General features: G+C 38.3%; 1 long non-coding RNA gene across 2 annotated transcripts; it reads left to right on the top strand.

Moving 5' to 3' along the window:
• Positions 1–425: 425 nt before the first annotated feature.
• LOC135207667 (uncharacterized) lies at positions 426–14860 on the top strand. 2 transcript variants are annotated; one of them, XR_010313030.1, is made up of 3 exons: positions 426–495; positions 8026–8206; positions 14362–14860. It is a non-coding gene; the product is annotated as an uncharacterized LOC135207667 (long non-coding RNA). The 2 variants fall into 2 exon arrangements; XR_010313029.1 differs by having other exon boundaries at positions 443–510.
• Positions 14861–21890: the final 7030 nt, after the last annotated feature.

Below are 21890 nucleotides of genomic sequence, written 5' to 3'. Positions count from 1 at the left end.
ATAATAATTTCATCTTTCTAAAATGTGCGCTAAACTGTTGACTTAATTATCCTTGCGTTGCTGCCATAGAACGTTGCCTAGCATTATCAAACTAATGCATGACAGTGTCATGAAAAAAAAAAAACATGTAATTATCAAAAACACTGCGTGAGCTAGTAATAAAATTATTTGGACTATTCATGTATAATTTTAAAAGGCGATAAACAGAAACTCGGTGTTCTTTATGTGTAGACTCAGGTACATATTCGCGTGTTGTACAAACTATAATTCCAAATTTATAGATAAACATAGCGTTCAGCGATTAAATAAACTATTATGCAACAGATGGCGCTGAGTAGCTTTCTCAATGACGCTAAAGTACACGTCACTCCGCGGGAGTATCATTTCCGTATATTCCAGAGCCTTGTATCTTCAGAGATTGGTGTAGTCCACTTTCAGTTCGTTAGCGGACACTGCACCGTTCGGTACTAGGAAGTTGTGGTGATGAGATAATTTGTATGAAAATTGCAAGTGTGCGTTTTTTTTAATAGGGATTTCATGCAAAGTGTTTTGAATGTCCTATTTTATTTTTATTGGCTGCCTTGGTGTCTCTGGTTACATGGAGTAAAGGGAAATACTTGGTACAGTCCTTTGATTTCAAGCATTTTTCCTTTTTAGCAGTCAATGGTACTATCAAAATGATGCGACAGTTACATTGCGTGAATCCTGCATTTTTCGTGGAAACCATTCGTTGAAATTTTGTTGATTACTTTTTAACGTGGTATTGCTTAGATGTGCGTTAGTTATGTAGTTGTCAAAAATGTGCAAAAATAGTTTATTTCTCTGTTTAGAACTTCAGGCATGGGTGGGGTGGCGGTCGAAGCGAGCCTTAGCACGTGGGGGCAGGGGGGGTCGCTGGAAACACCCCCAATCTCCAATTTTTTTTATTTGTGCCTATTTTGAAGCCATATTAAATTCACCTTGGGAGTGAATGTTATTTTTTTTAAAGGCTCGGGGGCAAACCAAGTCTGGGGGGATTAGTGTCTTAAGGAGGCAAGTGCGTGCCCTCCCTAAAGTAATGCCCATGGTATAGAGTAATTAAACCCGGACTGGTAGATCTAAGCCCTTATTCCGCGGTGAACTAGACTATGCCAGTTAACGTTTTTCTATACAGTTTTACCGCCTGAACAAGAATTTAAGATATTTTTTCCGCCGGCTGTAATTAACGGGTAATTTACCTTTGAACATTTGTACCTACAGAAAAAACAAATTCCTTCATGTTGTTGTCTCTGTCGTATCACCTATTTTAATGAGCTCCTGTTCGTTAGTTTGTGTGCAGCGCAGTCTCGAATTGTAATGCTGAAACCACACCTTCCGAATGACGTCACGAAAAAACTCCACCCTGAAAGTGACATCATTATAGACAATATCCAATCGCAAACAAGCACGTTTCAGTTTTCTCTGAAACAAAAGAAAGCATAGTGTTTTCAGCCAATGACAATATATAGTGTTACCAAGTCTTAAATTTGTTTGGCAAATACACCTATTTTCTCCAATTAAGCGTTAGTTGCACTAACCCCATGAGTGAATTAGCACGACCGTCTACACGCTCCGATTTTGTTCCCCAGGAAACTTTCCCTATAGTGTGTGAAAATTACGTGAATTATCGAGATTTCACAAGCTATTATGGGCCTATAGAAAGGCTCGTAACTTTTGCCAAAAATCAGTTTAATCAAGAGTGAACATATTTGCCCGACTTGTAAGGAAAAGTGCCTTCTTGACTTCAACAAAAAAAGCCTTTCGGTGCGATAAAACCTATGTAAGGTAAGCTATTTCCTGTATATATTATTATCGTATGAAATATGTGATTATTGTCAAATATGCTGGAGTATTGTCTGTTAGCCTAATGGCCGCTCAAATTTTTCGCAATTGTCATGAAGTGTGCAGGGAAGGTAGTGCCCTTAAGGGGGGTTCGCCCCCCCGCTAGGCCTAGGTAGGGGTACGGCGCTCTAGGTTAGGTTAGGTGGTTTGTTTAGTTAGGTAGTGCCCTGGAAATCACTTTTTTCCTGCTCCCCCCCACCCAAAAACCCCGGTTCCCACTGGGGTCCCCCAAGATTGTTAGATGTGAACAAGGGTGTAATTGCTTGATGCCACCAATATTAATGATCAGTTTAAGCATAATCAATAAAAAATACATCGGAAAAATATATATTCTTCTGCAAACAAGAGACGGAGCTCTCCTTTAGATTTACCGTCTTCAGAGGTAAATTACGGTTTGATTACAGTCGACCGAATGAATATTACTTTAAATTCTTGTTCAGCAGGTAAAATAACATAGGTAAACGTCAATTGCCATAGTCTATTGTACCGCGGAATGCGGGCTTAGAATTACCAAGTTTCGTTCGGTTTCATTCGTGTAATGCCTTGCATAACCTTGAATGATTTTAAGGTGGTGGAAAATATGTACCAGATGTGTTGAGAGCCATGAGTGTTTTATTTACTGACTACTATGGCACCAAATTTAATTTTTTAATGGATGTACTTTGTTTAGATAACTTATTGGCGCCTGGTTTAGTTTCATATTCGGGACCATTTGCAGTGATTCTCGTTTTTTACTGTAAGTTAAGATCTAAGTTATTAGTTGTCTTGAGAATTAAAATTTGTTTGTCCATTATAGCATTTGGTACAACACACGGGTCGTTTCGAAGTCAATTTATACTGTTTAATTGTAACGTTGCGTAAGTTGAGATGTGCTCTACTCTTAGCTCAGTGTTGTAATAAACATTATGTAAACTGTAGTCACCTGAACGGACCAACCATGTATTTCGAAATCTCAATGGTTAGTCGACTCCATATTTTATTAGAATTACTTAAGAAGCAAATAATGACGTATGGAAAGGGAAATTTGAGCTTTATGAAAAAAGACAAGTATGACTGGTTGACACAGTCACTTTGAGCAAAGGAATGTAGAAATGTATTAATGACTTTGGTGTGTGATGTCTTTAGCCCGTAAAGGATACACTACTATCAGTTCTCAGTCTTGTATATATGTACTTTACATAGAAACTACGTCAGGTAATTAATTTTTAGCTTGCTCCTTTAAATCATGTTTTAAACATACTCAAAATTGCTGTCCTAGTTATGGCATTTTTCTCAGTTTTTCGCTCATGCCAATTTTACCTGTGCTATTTTTACTGTGCCATTCTTCATGTGGCATTGTACCTTGCTGCAGCCAGAGATGGTCTTGTGAATATTTCAAGAGAGACTGCTGTTCCCTGCAATGTAGGTCAAAATGAATATTTTCTTGCTTTGTATTAAGGTGCGTTCACACGGTCGAACAATGTCAGACGGACAAACATTGTTACCATATCATAGGCGAACCAGGATGACGTTATAAGCGTTGAAACGATGGAAGTAGATCTGGCAACAAACAGTGATACCAGATGATGTTGTATACCACTGTTTTTACTCTGCTCAATAGGCAAAGACCGGCAGACAATTGTTAATTGGTAATAATGTTTGTCCGTCGGACATTGTTCGACCTTGTGAACGCACCTTTAGTAGTCAGCCAGAAGTGGTCTATGTTAAGAATGACCTTTTGAACACGGAGTAAAATGCAGAGGAAGAGTAAATGGAATTATTTTGGTTAGAATCTTTTCGGAAAAACATAAGGGCATTAGATTCAGCCTCCCATTCTCTATATGGTGGCTTTTATATTCCTAGTGTTTAGTGTACGTCGTGAAATTTAAGAGTGGTAAGATATTTAAACCGGAAAAAAAGTAAAAATTCATATGAAATTAAACTGATTTCTTTACCTGATATTTTCCTTCACAGCATTAGCTGAAAATTGTCTTAAATGTTTGACCATAGAAATGGTACGTGGGTGTCTTTGCCAGAACTTTTTTCCTGTATGTGTACGTGCGTGCACGTGTTCGTGTGAGAGAGAATGGGTGAGTAGACGTCAAACCCACTAAAGAGAAAATGTTGCTATATTTGCTGTAAGATGAATTAGTGATTTTGGGGATGAATTTAATTTCTTGATTAAGCTCTCAAAGATGTCCAGTGCATTGATAGTTTAAAACACACAGGTAATCGAAGTGAATGGAAAGGAGTGTCATTAGTAGTTTTTTCTGGATAATTTTGGTGGTTTAAACCGTATACTGCCAGGGAGACTCGTAATGTCCCTTCGGCTCCTGTATGCGCCCACTTTTTAGATATTTCCTTTACCTTGTGTGTGTGTGTTTTTTTTGTTTTTTTTTACCCCTCCAATTCGTTCCCCGTTGGCCGAGTGGACTTCGCGCTCGGCTACCAATCCGGTGGTCCGAAATTAGATTCTCTGCTCGGCCAACGCGGAACCAGAGGAATTTATTTCTAATGATAGAAATTGATTTCTCGATGTAATGTGGTTTGGATCCCACAATAAGCTGTAGGTCCCGTTGCTAGGTAACCAATTGTTTCCCAGCCACGTAAAAATATCTAATCCTTCGGGGCAGCCGTAGAAGAGCTGTTAATCAGCTCAGTGGTCTGGTAAAACTAAGATATACATTACCACTCCAACTCTTCACTCTTAAGCGCTGAATAGCTAGCTGAAAGTGCGCAGAGCTTGGCTTTACAGCCTAAATTGATGGACTCCTTCTTTTTGTACTGCTCCTTTTTAAGATTAGTTATGTTTATACATACTTTTCATAGTATTGATAGACTGATAATATAACTGGCCTCCTTTTGGTAGCTGGTAGTTGTTCCTTTAGATAGGTTTTGATTACAATTTATACGAAAGTTCGTTACAACAATTGTTTGCTAATGGTATAGCTAGTAGGAGTAGTTTAGTTAAATATGATTATTTTACGGGACATTCTGGTGGGATTAGTTTAGACGTACGAAGTACGGCCGGATACGGCTCATAATAAACTGCAATACTACTCAATTACCTACGTATGACAAGATTTTGTTTAAAGTCTGCCACCTTTAGGGAATAGGGAACCCGTATTGATAAATTACTTTCTAACACAAAAAAAAAAAAAAAAAAACTAAATAGTTCTATTTCATTTCTACGTTGTGCTATGGTAACGATACAGTTAAAGCGGCGCATGTTCAGTAACCAACAAAGGTACATTTTAATCGTAGAGCAAGAAATGCTATATAGTTAAAGCGGATAACCTGTTGGTCTAAAAGCAGATCACCAGTTGGTCGAAAGTCTGAATTCGGTAGATTTGAAACCTTCAAGGGAAGAGGACGTGGGTTGAAGTGCTGTACTTATCAAAATCAGTTTTGTTTAATAGTTCATGAAAATGTCCGCGATCAACGTCATTTTGGGTCGTGGATGTTGCATGGTGTAAGTTCCCGGTCATTTGTCAGACGAGAATTTAAAGCATAAATTAATTTTTTTGCCAATGAATGTTATAGGTCAGTTGGAATGTTAGTGGCCGTATTTATTACCGGGCTTTATGTAAGTTATGTATGGCGTAAGTGCCTCTCCAGTAAAATATATTTGTAAAAGGATTTTCAAACGTGTATCCAGGAATTTTTGCTGTCTTGATTCAACACTTCTCCCATATTGTAAGTATAAAGTAAAACAGCTTTTCCCTTTGGGAATCATGCACTTACATAAAAATGTGTTACCGGATTTGATTTTAAATATATTTTATAAAGATACAAAACATAATGCAAGCTGAAAAATGTTGTAACAAAAATTTTTTTACCTTGGAGTTATGGATTGCTTCAGAAGGACGATCCCTAACATATATAAAGCCAGGGAAATATTAAGTAATATCATGCATGTAACTGCTGTTAACTTATAATTAACTGGGTAAAATCTTGCAGTGTTTGAATTTAATAGCACCACTGATTACTTCCTGTCTGTGCCTAACAGTAGTTCATATATATATATATATATATATATATATATATATATATATATTATATATATATATATATAATATATATATATATTATATATATATATATATATATATATATATATATATATATATATATATATATATATATATATATATATATATATATATATATATATATATATATATATATATATATATATATATTATATATATATATATAATATATATATATAATATTATATATATATATATATATATATATATATATATATATATATATATATATATATACCAGTTTTTTATGAAATGTGTATCCCTGTTTTTTATGAAATGTGTATCACTAGTAACTGAAATATACATTCGTATAATGACCAATGTGCAGGGTAGATCATGTGGCATCAAAACTAAAACGAAATAGACCTTATTGACAAAATTGCCCATTGGGGCCTGGTGCCACACTGAAATTCCCTCTGCATTCTGTTTGCTCGTCCCTGATGTGAAGGCGCCATTGGTAGGCTTACCCCTGGCCCCATTTGCATTACTGAGCACGTGTTATTTCTTCATAGTGGACTTTTCGTGCAATAGGTTGCTGTGCACATTAAAGGTTCTGATGTGTATGAAGTTCTTCCGGTAGCTAAAGACTTACCGAGATTTTCAGTGAAGTCTCAAGTGAGAATCTGATATTAGTCAAACAAATGTACTGCATAGCTGTTATCGGTGTGTATCTCGCTCATAGATTAAGGATTAGCAATATATATTGATCGCATCAATATTTCACTTAATTATTGAATGAAAATAGCATTTGTCAAGTCTTGTCAAGTCTTCGAAACCGATATTTGACAAAATCGATGCAATCAGGCAGTTAGTCTTGAAAGAGGTTATCCAACTCTGGTTTCATGCTAATGTGTCATCGCACGACTCCTTTCGTGTATATTTCTTAAGTACCCATATTTTGAAATTACAGATAACAGGTATTTGAAGATAGACTTTTAAGGAGAGTCTCTCTCTCTCTCTCGTCTGTGAAATGCAAAACGAAGCTTTTAAATGTGTATTTCTGCTTATGTTACTGGTAGTTAACAAGTCTCGATTGTTTGCGCAGACCAGAAGTCCACAATATCACAGTTAACCCTCTTGATATATACCTTGTTGTACATTTTGCTAAATGTGGGCCTCTTCGTAGGGGGGTGTAGTGCTCTCGGTGCAACTCACGTGGTGCACTGTACGCAGCTACTTAAGGGTCTTTGCAGCCTCCTTTCGGCCCCTAGCTGCAATCATTAATTTCTTTCACTGTACCTCCGTTCATATTCTTTTTCTTTCTTTAAGTCACTTAACACCCAAACAATTGTTTCATAGTGGCACTGCGAGGTTCCCCTCCTGTAACACTTAACACCTCCCAAACTTTCTTGATGTCAATTTCCTTTTCAGCGTTGAATGACCTCATAGGACCGAGCGTTTGGCCTTGTGCCGAAAATCTTTATTTTATTGTACTTTATGCAGATTAATATGAACCCTCAATCAAAAAAAACTGAGTGACAAGCGGTTTTACACAATGGTGTTTGTAAGAAATTTTCTAGGAAATACTCTAGTTTTAATATTTGTTCTCAAGGCTACAATTTTAATATTGCATAAAACCTCCGGATAGTGACGTCCTCCCAAATTTTGTCGTTCCCGTTAAATTTATTTCCATTAGATCAGGTAAATCTGAAATCAGTAATAATCTTCGTGAGTATAATTTTCTCTGATAAAACATTAATGGATAATAATGATTGGCTAATATTGGAGATAGGAATAAACTGAATATGCAATTACATGGAAAGCACTATTGAAACTACCCGACTTGTGATTTTACTTTAGCTTCGGGGAAAAGGAACTTTTGAATTAAATGCGTATGTAATTTTGCTTGTAAATTACTTTATGCCAAACAAAACAAATCGTCAGTGTACATAAATTGTCATATTATTTTTCTCAGTCAGGTTGGATGGTGCCTTTACGTGGTGGTGAATTTGAATGATTAATGGTTTCTCTAAAATAGTTTTTCAAGAACTTGGAAATACCTGGTACCTGGAGCGTTTTGATCATTAAAATTAGGTTTTACTTGACAAGCTGAAAGAGAGAAAAGTTAAATGAAATTTTACAATGCTGGGAAAATGCAATTAAGTGCCTTAAAATAATGTATATATTTTTTCAGGTGACTATCGTCTACCTGTATGGGGAAGTAGGGTGGAGCTTCCTTTGTTGTCTGCACTTCGTCAATGATTCGACTGCGTTTTCCGTTGGCTAGCCTACTGAAATTACAAGGCAAGCGCATCAAGTGATCCAGGCTCATGAATGGGAAAATGTTGGTAAAGTCTCAACGAAAAAAAAGTCAGGTGTGTATAATTTTCAAGGTTATCCTTATGGCGATTTCTAAGCCTTAAGTTTCTTCCGATAAATTTTTCATGACTAGCCTAGGGTATTGGCTGCCCGTCATAGTGACTATGAATAATGTTGCTGGACTTCTAGTGAACTTTTATAGGTGTCCGAGTTACTGTTGTTGTATAGTTGCTTTGGATTTTATTAAAAGCTTGGTATAAATTCTCATTATTTTTGCCTTAATATGTTAGTGGTATAAATTTTCCAAATATTTTATCTTTGTTTATAATCCGTAGTCTTTTTCTGTATTTAGTACTTTCTGTATTTAGTACACCTTTGTCACTCAGCTTCCATTAAACCATAATTTTCCAACGGCATTCTTTCATTAAAATCTTCTCAAAAGTCCTTAAGTCTTCCATTGTTGGCGAGGAACTAAACTTAAATTGTGGTTATTTGTGTGTATCATGAAGTTACATCTGAAATTGTCGGAAAAAAATTTCATCCACTTTTGTTGCATTTCGGTCTTATTCATCACTAAGTATTGAACTCCAATAAAAAGCTTTCAAGAACTTTGCTCATTACTTGCTGAAAGGCTTATTTATTTATTTATGGCTGGAGCCTTTTCCTTGGAATATGTCTTGTCATTTTTACTTGTACCCTCTTGCACTTTCATTAATTTCCCGTTCTTTTTCACTTGCTTTTACAATTTTGTAAAGTACAGACACATTTTTCTTTTTTAGTCTGATTGGCCAAATTAAATATATTTAATCCCTAGCCGTAAATCTCATTATAAAAGATAATTTATTAATGTTTTACGCCTTTCCATATAAAGTAAAGTGCTGGCTATATAGGCAAAGTTTTTCTCTCAATAAAAGGCAGCTTGGTAGCCTGTGTCTGGCCACTTCTTCCTACATTTATGCTGTGGAGATTTGCAGTCCTTGTCCGTCAAAGCTAAGTAACTAGATTGTCTTTCATGTAAAAGTTTTTCTTGGTTATCAAAAATTTGTCCCTGACTACTTCTTAATTGTTGGACAGGACAAGGCATTTGGTTTCCCACCACAATTGGTGTTCAATAAAAATTTATCAAATATTGGTACATCATGGTGTAGCAGCCCCTAACCGAAGTTGCTTTCAGGCTGTCATTTAATCTTCAAACATTGCGGTTTTGCAATTGCAATTACTGTTGTGCGATATAATTTTAGAATGTTATAGACATACGGCTGTAAACAGTATCAATGTTTTTTCACTGCTGCTTTTTTTTTCACTTTATTTTCCATTTGCCTCCACTGGCTTGAGTGATTTCATAATCTCCTTTAAGTTTAATAATCCTTTGCTTTTATGGGATAAACGTAATTTTTATTTTTTTACCCACGGATATTTTAGTTTTGTTTTTCCCAATTTCCCCTACAACTTTAGACGACAAATGTTCAATGCTAAAAAAACTGCTATATAGGAAATATAAAAAAAAAATCTGCTTGGAGTTTTCAGTTTTTTTACGTATTCATAATTGCTGTTGAGAGAGATTTTAGTTTTACTCACAAGAAAACGTGTTATTTTATTTTATGGATTTTACTGTAAGTGTTGACGTAGTTCATAAAGTTTTTGTAATTTTTTATATGGAGACTAATCTAGATTGCATTATATGAGACAAACCTATTTTAATTCTGCATTATATGAGACAAATCTATATAAATTCTGTTAAGATCTTGTTTGTAGCTTTCACACGAAATAAATCTCTTATCGGCCGTATTATCCACATGGAAGGTTTTAAGGCAGGGGTCCCCAACCTTTTTGCGTAAAAGGGCCACATTATCATTCGAAATACCCTTACTATCGGAGAAAGTTCACATTTATTTGTATATTATTCATCTTTTGAGTTTAGTTTAAGTTAAGAGTCTTACACTCTTGTACCAGCTATTGCTACGTAGGTATTATTCCTATAAATTAAAAAATCTTAATAGTAGCTAATGTTTTATTACAATTTGTGCAAGAAAATAATGAGTTATTGAAAATTCTATATATCTTATCTTTAATGGGAAACTTGATGCTGCATCTTATTTGCAAGCTTAGTAATATCTATTTCTACATTTGTAACAGTCTCAAAATTTGGTGAAGATGCTCATCAGTAAGCATAGATCTAAGTTTTGATTTTACTAGTTTCATTTTTGAAAATGTTTCCTCACAGATATATGTACTACTGAAAACATGCCAACAGCAAACTTTTTTAAGTCAGAATATTCTTCTGGTAGACTGGAATAAAATTCCAAAAGGCTATTGTCTTGAAACGCGGTTTTCAGGGCATCATTGGCTTGCAAATCAATTATTTGCATTTGATAAATTCCTGGAATATCTTCTGGTGATACAGTGAAAGGGTTTTGAAACATTTGAATTTCCTGCTTATGATCATGGAAGTCCTTAAATCTATTTGCAAATTCTTCTTTTAAAAGTTCCATTGCCTTTGTACATTTTTCTTTTGAGGCAGTTGAAGTATTCCTTTTCTCATTCTGCAACACTTTACAACAGGGAAAATTTATAAAGTTTTCATCACTGAACTCTGTCATAAAAATATCTAGTTTATTTTCAAATGCTTTCACCTCAGTAAACATATCTGATACCAATTTTCTATTGCCTTGCAGCTTAAGTTCAAATTATTCAAATGATCAGTTATATCAGATAAGAAAGCTAAGCAGAAAACCCAGTCTGAATCTGAAAATGCTTCTGGAATCTTTCCTTTTTCAGTAAGAAATATTTCAATTTCATGAAGTGCAAAAAAACGCCTGAGAACTTTTCCTTTGCTGAGCCACCTCACTTCAGTATGGTACAATACATCACTAACTCTGAATCTATTTCAGATAAAAATGTCTGAAACTGTCTATGATTCAAACCATGACGTCTAATGAAATTCACAGTTGATACGACGTCGTTCATATCATCTTCAAATTTAAGAACCTTACTGCACAGTGCCTGCTGATGAATAATGCAATGGAGCTTCAGAGGAGGGGTGCCATTAGCATTAGCGACTTCATTGCAGATTTTCTCGACCAACCCTGGTTTACTTCCAACCATGTTTCTTGCTCCATCAGTGGTTACACTTTTTAACTTGGCCCAACTTAAATTAAGGTTATTTACCGCCTGATATACTTCTAAAAAGAGATTTTCTGATGTTGTAGTATCTTTCATACTTCGAAGAGCGCACAAATCTTCTACAACCTGAAAGTTTTTGTCAACACCTAATAAAAATCAGAAGTTGTGCTGTATCCAAAATATCATTGCTTTCATCTAAAGCTAAAGAAAAATATTGGAAACTGTGTGCTTTCTCGGATAATGTTGAAAACACTTCTCCACTTAAATCTTCCATACGCCTTGTGACTGTTGAAGCAGACAAACTTACATTTTGAAAGAGTAACAACTTTTTTGGACATATTTCTTTGACCGTTTTTATCATGCACTCTTTAACAAATTCCCCATCAGTAAGTGGCTTTCCTTTCACATAAATACTTGGTAACCTGGTAGCTGGCACGAACACATGATTCGATCTCACTAGCTTTGCTTTTAAAGAGATTCTGCTGAGCACACACTGATTTTTTCAAAGAAGATATCTTGTTTGAGCGCACATCACCTTGAAGTGAAAAATAATTCTTGTGCTGTGATTCAAAATGTCTCTTGATATTAAATGTCTTTAAGGTCTTTACTCTTTCGTGACATTCAGACACAATGCACTGTCAGCATGTGAAATAACAAAGTAGTCAAAAGTCCAACTCTCATTAAACACACGACCCTCCTCATCTATTTTCCTTTTTCTAGGGTTAGATGACATGTTTAAATCCTGTAAGAGAGGAATTTAATGGCTATATTAAGAGCATATGTAGATATGAATATGTATCTATGGATATGTACATACCAGTATGTATAGGTAAATAATGTATATACATATGTATAAGTGTATGCATGTATTTACACCGGTATATGTACATATATGAATTTATTTTATATATACACATATATATATGTGTGTGTGTATATAAACATTTACATACATTTTACATGTGTATATATACATATATACGCCGAAACACTAAATGTTTTCTATTCTGGATGGGACATATTTATACGGTAAAGGTGTTTGCAGACAGTTTTCTAGAGAGGCCAGGCCTTTACAAAATTATTTCTGTGAAACACACTGCCAATATATATCTAGTTCAGTAACTTGAAAGATAAAGATTACAGTACCAGATAGATTACAGTACCAGATCCTATGTCAGAAAGCGAAAATTAATCACAACTGGAAAAAGCACTCTTTGATGAGCAGCTAGCCACTAAAGATGAACTGTGATAATCTAATTTGCTCCTGTACGCAAGTTGGCGTGAAACGTTGACGTATAATACATGTTCAAACCGCGTTCGGTGTAAAATCAGAGATGTAATTCATGAGGAAAAAGTGATGAAACCAAACAGAAAAAATACATGATATATAGTTATTTACGGATTTCTTTATATTCTTAACACACTGTCAATATATATTTAGTTCAGTAGCTTAAAAAAAAAAGAAAGATACAGTACCAAATCTTATGTCAGAAAGCAAAAGTTTATCACAATTGGAAAAAACACACTTTTTGATAAGCAGTCAGCCACTGAACTAAAGAACTGTGATAATCCGATTCACTCCTGTACGCAAGTAAACATAAAACGTCGACGTATAATACTTGTTCAAATCGCGTTCGGTGTCAAAAGCAGTTTGATTTTATCACTTTTCCTCTCAAGAATTACATAACGGGAAAAATACATGAAATTTAGTTATTTATTATTATTATTATTGAGAGAGTGAGAGAGCATTACCCTTATATTGCTCTGAGGGCCACACTGAGTATCATTGAGGGCCGCAGGTTGGGGACCCCTGTTTTAAGGTATGGGTCACAGCTATCATTGATATTATCTTTGCCCTCTTAATATATCTACGTTAACCACACAAGCTTTCGAGCTTTTCATTGAACACGTTGATTTTATTGCATGGGGGAAAGGTTTGGAGATTTCTCGGTGTGTGTTTTTGGGTAATATGGTTTAGTACCGATTTTATATCAAAATAAGGTTAAGGTTATGTTATAAGAGGGGAAAGGATGGCAGCTATATGGATTTCAGGTTATGTTGAGATTTGATAAATTTAGGGAAGTGCTAAATAGAATGCTAATAGAATGCTAATAGAAATACCATATTTTATATACGTACTATCTTTTTAATAAAAAATAAACATGTCTCTGAACAAAGTGTTCATTTCGCCATGACGAGTTGAACTGTTAAATATAATTTTCCAGAGAATAGAATTGGCAGCTGTTTAAAAACTACAGAAACCCATGTGCACAGCTGGGTCTAAGCTGTAGGAGACTGCACAACGTACGGTGTTATTTTTCGAACACTACTGGATGATTTTTGCTGTAAATTTTTTTTCAAATGTTTTAGATTGTTGACTGATAGTGTTCAATTAAGGGGTGTATTGCATCAAATGTTTGTGCATCAAGTGGTGTACTGCATGAAGAATTTCACTAAAAGCTTTTCATAGCAAACTAATGAAGTGGCTGAAGAGCAACAATGAGTGTCATGTAAAAATTTGACAAACTTACTAAATGCTACAAATCAAATGGTGTTCACACAAAAGGCTAGATATTTCAAATGTTGAGTCCTACTTCGGGGAAAATCTGCGGTTGTTGCTAGCATTGTAATATGAGAAAAATGTTCATGAGGAAATCTGTGAACAAATTCTGGGTGGTAAATAAAACTACTATTAAAATTTATTTTAAAATCTTCAGATAAGACATTAAAACATACTCTTCATACAGTATTGAATACTATTAGACCATTATAGATAGTAAGTTACTATAACTTTGTTAGTGTAGATGGTGGTTTGGATAATTTTTCAATTGCAGTGAGCACGTAAATTATGTAGGTGACCTTACTGAACAAATTAAATAGAATGTGTGTGTTGTAAAACTGAGGAATGTATGTTCAAGAACTTACTGCACTGCTGGTTATGAAGTAGGGCGTGTGTTGGTTGGTTGGTAGCTGAAGAGAGCTCTTGCACTATATTTTGATATAAAGCTTTTAACTTTTCATAACCAAACGACACGATTAGAAATCATGTGCCATTTTTAACCAATGGATTTATTTTCATAAACCACAGGTGTCAGGAGTGGTATCAAGTTCTGCCCAGGAAGGTGTGAAGACTCCGAAAATGCAGAACAAGAATCGTAAGAGCGAGTGAAGGAAGTACAAGCTTCAGAAAAAAGAAGCCTGGATAACAACTGCTGATGGAAAGAAAAAAGCAACTCTGACGAACAGAAGAAAATGGGGATGATTTGATGGACAGATTAAGAAGAATAAAAATATGGTAAAGTGTTACTCATGAAGAGAAAAAAATTGAAAAGTGATGCTGATCATGTATTTTAAACAAGATTAGACTGATGATGAGAGAGCCAAGCCTCTTCAGCCAATGATCTCTCTAGCTTCAAAGTGAGTCGACCTACAAAACTTGCTGCAAGAAAAATGGGAGGAATTGTCAGGTGCCACTGATATTGGTCTGAATGACCCTGAAGAGAACTGTGGTGGTGAAGTAGAAACTCTGCTCATTACTCTTTATAAAGGAGGGATGCCATTTGAGTTAAATGGAAGAAAACATGAAAGCCACAAGGAAATATACCACCAACAAAACTTGCTACAGTGGCATAAATAGTATACAACTTGTAACATAATGCAAATGGGGAAAACCTGGAAAGTACTGAAAGTTTCTGGTAATTAACTTAGAGTATGAAATCTGAAGTTATTAAAGTACTTCTCAGTAAACAGTTGCCTCAGTCATCACAAAAGGATTTGACAGAATTTAAGCTTAATCAACATAAGAAGGATGGACAATGTTCAGCAAAATAAATAAAACTAGTGAAATACACCAGGTAAAAATGAAATTTTCATTATTAAAATGAAGTTTTATTGTATACTTACCGAACAATTATACAGCCGTGATTTCCACGAGCGGCAGGATACTAAATTCAAATTTAGCACGTAGGCGTCGCCAACACTGGTGGTGATGACGTCATCTCCCTCCACTCGCGGGAGAACCAGGTACAACTGCCCAGATGAATCCAATTCTTTCTGCCCGTCCGTCCACCTAAGGGGAGGAGGGTGGGTATAATCATAATTGTTCGGTAAATATACAATAAAACTTCATTTTAATAATGAAAATTTCATTTTTATTGTAGTGTCTTACCGAAACAATTATACAGCCTGATTACACATTTATGGGAAGGTGGGATTCAGTGGACATAGTATTTCTAAATATTACATTTATTACAATACCAGTAAACATCAAGGTGTCTGTTGTACCTTACCTTGTAAGAGAGCTACAGCAGACTGTTACTGCCTCTGGTCGGTGCTCTTCTTACTATTGTAGAGGAATTGGAATTTGACCAAAGTTAGCCTCTACAGGAGTGGAATCCTTCCGTAGTTCAAGCGAGTCAAGGCTGACTGACGGAGGATAGTAACAACAAAGATTGCCCTTGCCCTGGGCTAAGACCAGAAATTCAATCATACAAAACATTTGTCACCAACACCAGATTTAAAAACATATACCCAACCATTGTAAAATCTGACCTAACAGACTGGTGAGTATCCCAGGTACTCAGTACCCCCAGCTTCCCTTGAACTCGACAACCTATTCAAGGTGAAAAGTTAGCATAGAGGTGATGACCCCTGTGCCGTTTCTCCCAACACCATGCCAGAAACCGCCACCGGACCTAACGTTTTACAATTCTCGAAAACCGTTTCTATCTCTTTGAGATAATGACTCGCAAAAACCGAATTCGATCTGGACATAAGAGCCTTTCTTCCTCATGTCCAACCAAATCAGATAAGTTCCTTACCACAAAACTCCTCGGCCAAGGATTAGAAGGATTCTCATTTTTGGCTAGAAAGGTCAAAGATACCGAAAATACAGCATTGCCTTGAGAGAAACCGACTCTCTTGTCTATAGCGTGCAATTCGCCGACACGCTTAGCTGAAGCTAGTGCAATAAGAAAAAGTGCCTTCTTAGTCAAGCTCATGAGTGAGGCCGACTTCAAAGGCTCAAACGGTGGCCCCATGAGGAACTTAAGCACCACATCTAAGTTCCAAGCCACTGTATCCTGCGGGAGCTTAGTGGTTTCGAAAGACCTAATGAGGTCCGACAGATCTGAATTGGAGGAAATATCCAAACCTCGATGTCAAAAAACCGAAGAGAGCATGGCTCTATATCCTCTGATCGTCGAAGGAGCCAGTTTCTTAGAGTTCCTAAGAAATAGAAGAAAATCTGCTATTTCTGTTAAAGAGGTCGCAGAAGTAGAGACTTTAGCACTTCTACACCACTCTCTGAAGATTCTCCAGTTTGTTAGAAGACTCTCTCCTACAACGAGCGATAGCTTCTGCAGCTCTTCTTGAAAACCCTTTCGCTCTGACAAGATTCCGGACAGTCTGAACACAGTCAGAGCTAGAGCGGACAAGTTTTGTGGAACCTCTTGAAGTGAGGTTGTTTGAGAAGCCACTTCTCTGGAGGAAGAAGTCTGGGGAAGTCTACTAACAACTGGAGAAGGTCCGGGAACCACTCTTTCCTGGGCCAAAAGGGAGCGATTAACGTTGTGTTACATTGCTGTGCGACATGAACTTGTTCAGCACCTCTCTTATTAGACCGAACGGAGGGAATGCATAAGCTTCCAGACCCGACCAATCCAACAGCATTGCGTCCACCGACCAAGCTAGAGGATCTGGAACTGGAGAACAAAAGAGAGGAAGACGGTTGTTCCTTGATGTCGCGAACAGGTCTATGGACGGTCGTCCCCAAAGGCGCCAAAGTTTCTGACAAATCTTGTTGTCCAACGTCCACTCCAGAGGTAACACTTGCTGTTGACGACTTAACTCGTCCGCCAGGACGTTCTTCTTTCCCGGAACAAATCTCGGGACTAGCTGAACCTTCGCTTCGTTTGACCACAGGAGATGATCCTTGGCTACTTCGTATAGAGAGAAAGATAGTCCCCCCCTGTTTCCGCACGTACGAGAGAGCCGTAGAGTTGTCGGAATGCACTGCCACTACCCGACCTTCTACTAAGCTCCGAAACTGTCTGAGCCCCAGGAAAAATTGCTAAAAGTTCCTTTACATTTATGTGGAACTACTTCTCCTTCTCCGACCAAGCTCCTGAAGTCCATTGATTTCCCAGCAGGGCTCCCCAACCAGTGTCCGATGCGTCGGAAAAGAACTGTAGGTTCGGGAGGATGGGTCGTAAATCTAACCCTTCTTCCAACCTTGCTCAAGAGAGCCACCACCTTAGGTCCTCTTTTATTTGATCTGTGACAGGAAAGGTAATTGAGTCTGGTTGTGTCTTCCTGCACCAAGAGGCTCTCAGGAAAAACTGCAGAGGTCTCATGTGCAGTCTTCCCAACGTCACAAATTTCTCCACTGACGTCAATGTTTGCCAAAGGAGCCTCATCCACTGATGGCAGAACTTACCTTTTGTTTTTGTCCAAGAACTCCTGAACTGTCTCCAGACAGCCTTGAACCCTCTTCGGGGACAGAAAAGCCCGAAAAACTTGAGCATTCAGTCATCCCCAAATAAAGGATGCTCTGAGATGGAACCAACTGGGACTTCTGTTTGTTGACCAGAATTCCTAACTTTCTGGCAAGATCCAGAGTTGTTCCAAGGTCCTTCATGCACCGACACTCTGATTCCGACCGGAGAAGCCAATCGTCCAGATAGAGGGAGATTCTTACTCCTAATATGTGCAGCCAGCTTCCTATTAGTGATAGAGAACCCTGGTGAAAACTTGAGGAGCGGATCGCTAGTCCGAAGCAAAGAAAAAGCGCCCGAAACTGAAACACCTTGCCTTCGAACATGAACCTCAGGTACTTCCGAGGTTCGCGATGTCGAATGTGAAAATAAGCGTCTTGCATGTCCAGAGAGGACCATCCAATCCCCTGTCTGATGGACTCCAGAACCGACCGAGTGGTCTCCATATGAAATTTTTTTTGTTTTTCTGGACATGCAAGTTCAGGGCGCTCACATCCAAAACTGGCCTCCAGTCTCCCTGATGACTTGGAACAACTACAAAAAGGCGATTGTAAAAGCCTGGAGGAAAACAAAAATCCCCTTCTATCTGTTCTATCGCTTCGTTTGAGAACAAACGCTTCCAACTTCTGCGGCTAGCGCCAGAAATTCTTTTGTCTGAGCCCGGAGAGTATGCCTGGAATGGAATTGGCACAGGTGAGAGTGAGGGAGGTGAAACGAGAGGAATACGATAACCGAACTTGAGTACTTGCACACCCAGGCTTCTGCTCCTCTGTTTTCCCATTCCTCCCAAAACAGAGCCAGCCTGGCTCCCACTGGTGCATGAAGAAACCGAGCTTTCATTTGGAAGGTTTGTTAACCCTTGGCCAAGGCCTTAGACTGAGGTCGCAAATTCAACTTCGGCCCGAAAGAAGCGCTTGGGTTTCTCCCTCGAAAAGGCGCTTGGGCCAGAGGAAGAAAACCGAAGGAACAGTCTCCAAAGGAGCTTTAGGTCTCTTAGTAGACTGTGCCAGTAAATCCGAAGTAGATTTCTTATCTAGCGCAGACTAAATTGACAACACTACATCGTCTGGAAGAGGTTATCTTTCACAAAAGGAGCAAACAATGAGAGCAGACTTCTGTTGGGAAGTAACCCTTTTAGAAGCAAAGGAGCACCAAAGTTGCCTTTTCTTAAGGGTACCAAAGGCGATGAGCGAAGCTAAACTCATCACATCCATCCCTAATGGGATTTGTAAGCACAAGGGACAGAACACCAATCCAATACTTCGCTAACTCCTTGAGAAAAGAAGAAGGACAGTCTCTTCGATCTTGGCCGCTAAAGCGCAATAGTCCAATCAAGGAAGCTAAAGACTTCCAAAAGTTTAAATTGATTCTTTACAACGTGGTGCCAACTCAGGTGCTGTAAAGAAAACTTTCGCTGCCGGCGAAAGCAGATCTTCTAGAGTCGATTAAACTGGAGAAGTCTCCCTGGGAGGAGGCAGAAACTCCCAGAGAATGAGCTTCCCCCCAGTTAAATAAAACCTATACCTCTTACGAAGCAACATTAGAGGGAGGGTGAAGCAAAAAAGAGGCCTTCCCTAAGTCTCTTTTCATAGACATCCATTTTCTCCGTCTCTTTCAACGAATGTCTAACCGCTTTAGATAGAACAAGTTTTGGGAGGAGAGGGTCTGAAGTTTTCTTTTCCTCATCTAAAAGTCGAAGTTGGGGAGCGCGGAGCCGCTTTCTCAAAATAATCTGGATAAGATACCAGAAGAAATCTTAAGGAGACGTGAATAACACGAGAGGTGATGTGAATCCTCCTCCTCCACTTCTTCTTCATTCTCTCCCCCGATTACCGACCGAAGAAGTTAGACGGAACTACAACCGGATCTGAAGGTTTTCGAAACCACCCTTGGACTCATTCATCCAGTTGGTTAACATCTCTAACTGCTTGCGCAAAAGGCAAAGCCAGGGCCAGACGAATCAAAAACAGTTAACGTAGGCTTGGAAGAGCCTACAAATGTTCAGCAGGAGGCGGAAAAACTATTTGCGCCTCGCTCGGAGCCGCGAAATTCGAGGCGAAACAGGCGTAACAGACGAGAAAGCGCCTAAAGAAACACCCTTAGAACTGCTAGCTACAGCGCTAAAACCAAAACCAACAATCTAATCTAGTAGATGGAGCCGAAAAAGGCACAGATTGAGCGACGAACGAGCCGCTAAAAAACAAAACCGGCCGGAGGCGCAACCCTACTCTCAGGCTCCTTATACCGCTTGACTGGAGGAGGCGAATAATCAGCGCCTGAACGCCTCTTTAAGGGACGCGAAACGGGCAACGGATTCTCGCCAAGAGCGCCGCGCGACCGGGGAGGACGAATCGCTTCAATCATTCGAAAGGCAGGTCTGACCGCAACACCTTTCCAACCGCTTAACGAGGCCCTGTTGAGGCGCAACAGGCTCAACAAGAGAGGCGCCTGTCTGTGGGGGCAAAGTCCCGATCGACTCCCTTGGACTTCCGGTATGTCTTCTCCCGGCCCGTGCGGGGGAGCTGGGACAGTGACCTTTGTCTAGGAGACGTGTCAGGACAGACAGACGCACCAATCAACTACACTCTTACCTGAAGCAGCTTTCTCCAAAAACGTCTTAACTGAATTACCAAGTTGCAAAAACCGTATTCGCTAGTACTGAAATTTCTGATCTAACCTCGATTCCAGATTGGCAATGGGTGTCGGAAGAAACTACACGGGAAGCCGGAGAAGTGGGATTAGTAGGAGGAATAGGAGGTGTAGTTAAAGGAGACATAACAATTTGAGGAGAAACGGAAGGAACAGATGCATCGCAAGACGAAGCAGAGCTAAGTCTACTTTCCCTAAGCGCTGCTTTTCTAATTCTGTCTTTAGCTAATTTCTCCGAGTATGAACTAAAAAAACTTCCATTGAGAATCGGTCCAATCACTACACTCGTTACATGTTCGATCTGCTGAACAAACCTGTCCCTCACTTAACACATTAGTGTGAGAATCATACTCTAACTTGGATAATCTAGTATTTTTACAATACCTGAGATGCAAAACCTAACTCCCGACGGACTAGAATCCGACATGGCAACGCCTAAATAATAAGCAAATAACAACAACGCCAAAAAAGAGTACTTCACCAATTCCGAAGATCAAATCCACAAGAAAAAAGCGAAGCAAAGTCATCCAACCGCACCGACCACCGTCATCCAACCGCACCGACCACCAATGTTCACCGGACGCCGGCAGGAAAAGAATTGGATTCATCTGGGCAGTTGTACCTGGTTCTCCCGCGAGTGGAGGGAGATGACGTCATCACCACCAGTGTTGGCGACGCCTACACGCTAAATTTGAATTTAGTATCCTGCCGCTCGTGGAAATCACGGCTGTATAATTGTTCGGTAAGACACTACAATAAAAACTTTTTGTTTTACCAATGACTGTGCAACAGTTGCCATAGTGATTTTTGGTAGAAAGTCTAATGTAGGTGTGGTGTGCCCATGGAATAACACTGACCAATGGAAGACTGCATAGATCTGCATATTAGTCTAAGAGGAGCTACTTAAAGCCCAAAAGTCTAATTACTTGGTTGAAAAATTCAGATGGACATGACCTAATAGGTTTGCGAGAGGGGTCACTGATTGTGACTACTGTGTACTCCCCCTGTGAAGATTCCTGGATGTGTATTAAGATTGACCCCATTTACATAAAGACAGCTAGAAGAGCAATTACCAATGGAAACTGATGTTCATACAGGAATTGAGAACTAAAGGAATCTACCTTACTAAGCAAGAAATAAGCTTTCACAAGAGTTTGAAGTTGATGACAGTCACCTCTAGACTGGGCCAAAGTGGCACTTAAGATTCTCAGGCCTCGTAGTTGCTAAGGACTGAACATGTTGGAAAGATGTGCTGCAAACATCCTTAACAAAGTGTCTCAACATGTATGCAGTACCACAACTGCTACAACACTTCATGTGCCATATCATTAAATTTACTTTATATGCCTTCTCTTCAGTGATTGCATCTTCATTTTATACACTACAGTGATTGCATCTTCATCTTATACACTACAAATTCAAATGATTTCTTAAAGACTGTACTTCTTTAGAGTTGCCATCATACACCAGTACA

This window comes from Macrobrachium nipponense, chromosome 34 (assembly GCF_015104395.2).
Source record: "Macrobrachium nipponense isolate FS-2020 chromosome 34, ASM1510439v2, whole genome shotgun sequence".
NCBI classification, from domain to species: Eukaryota; Metazoa; Arthropoda; class Malacostraca; order Decapoda; family Palaemonidae; genus Macrobrachium; species Macrobrachium nipponense.
The sequence above is the reverse complement of the archived record's forward strand: the minus strand, read 5'-3'. Positions and strand labels throughout refer to the sequence as shown.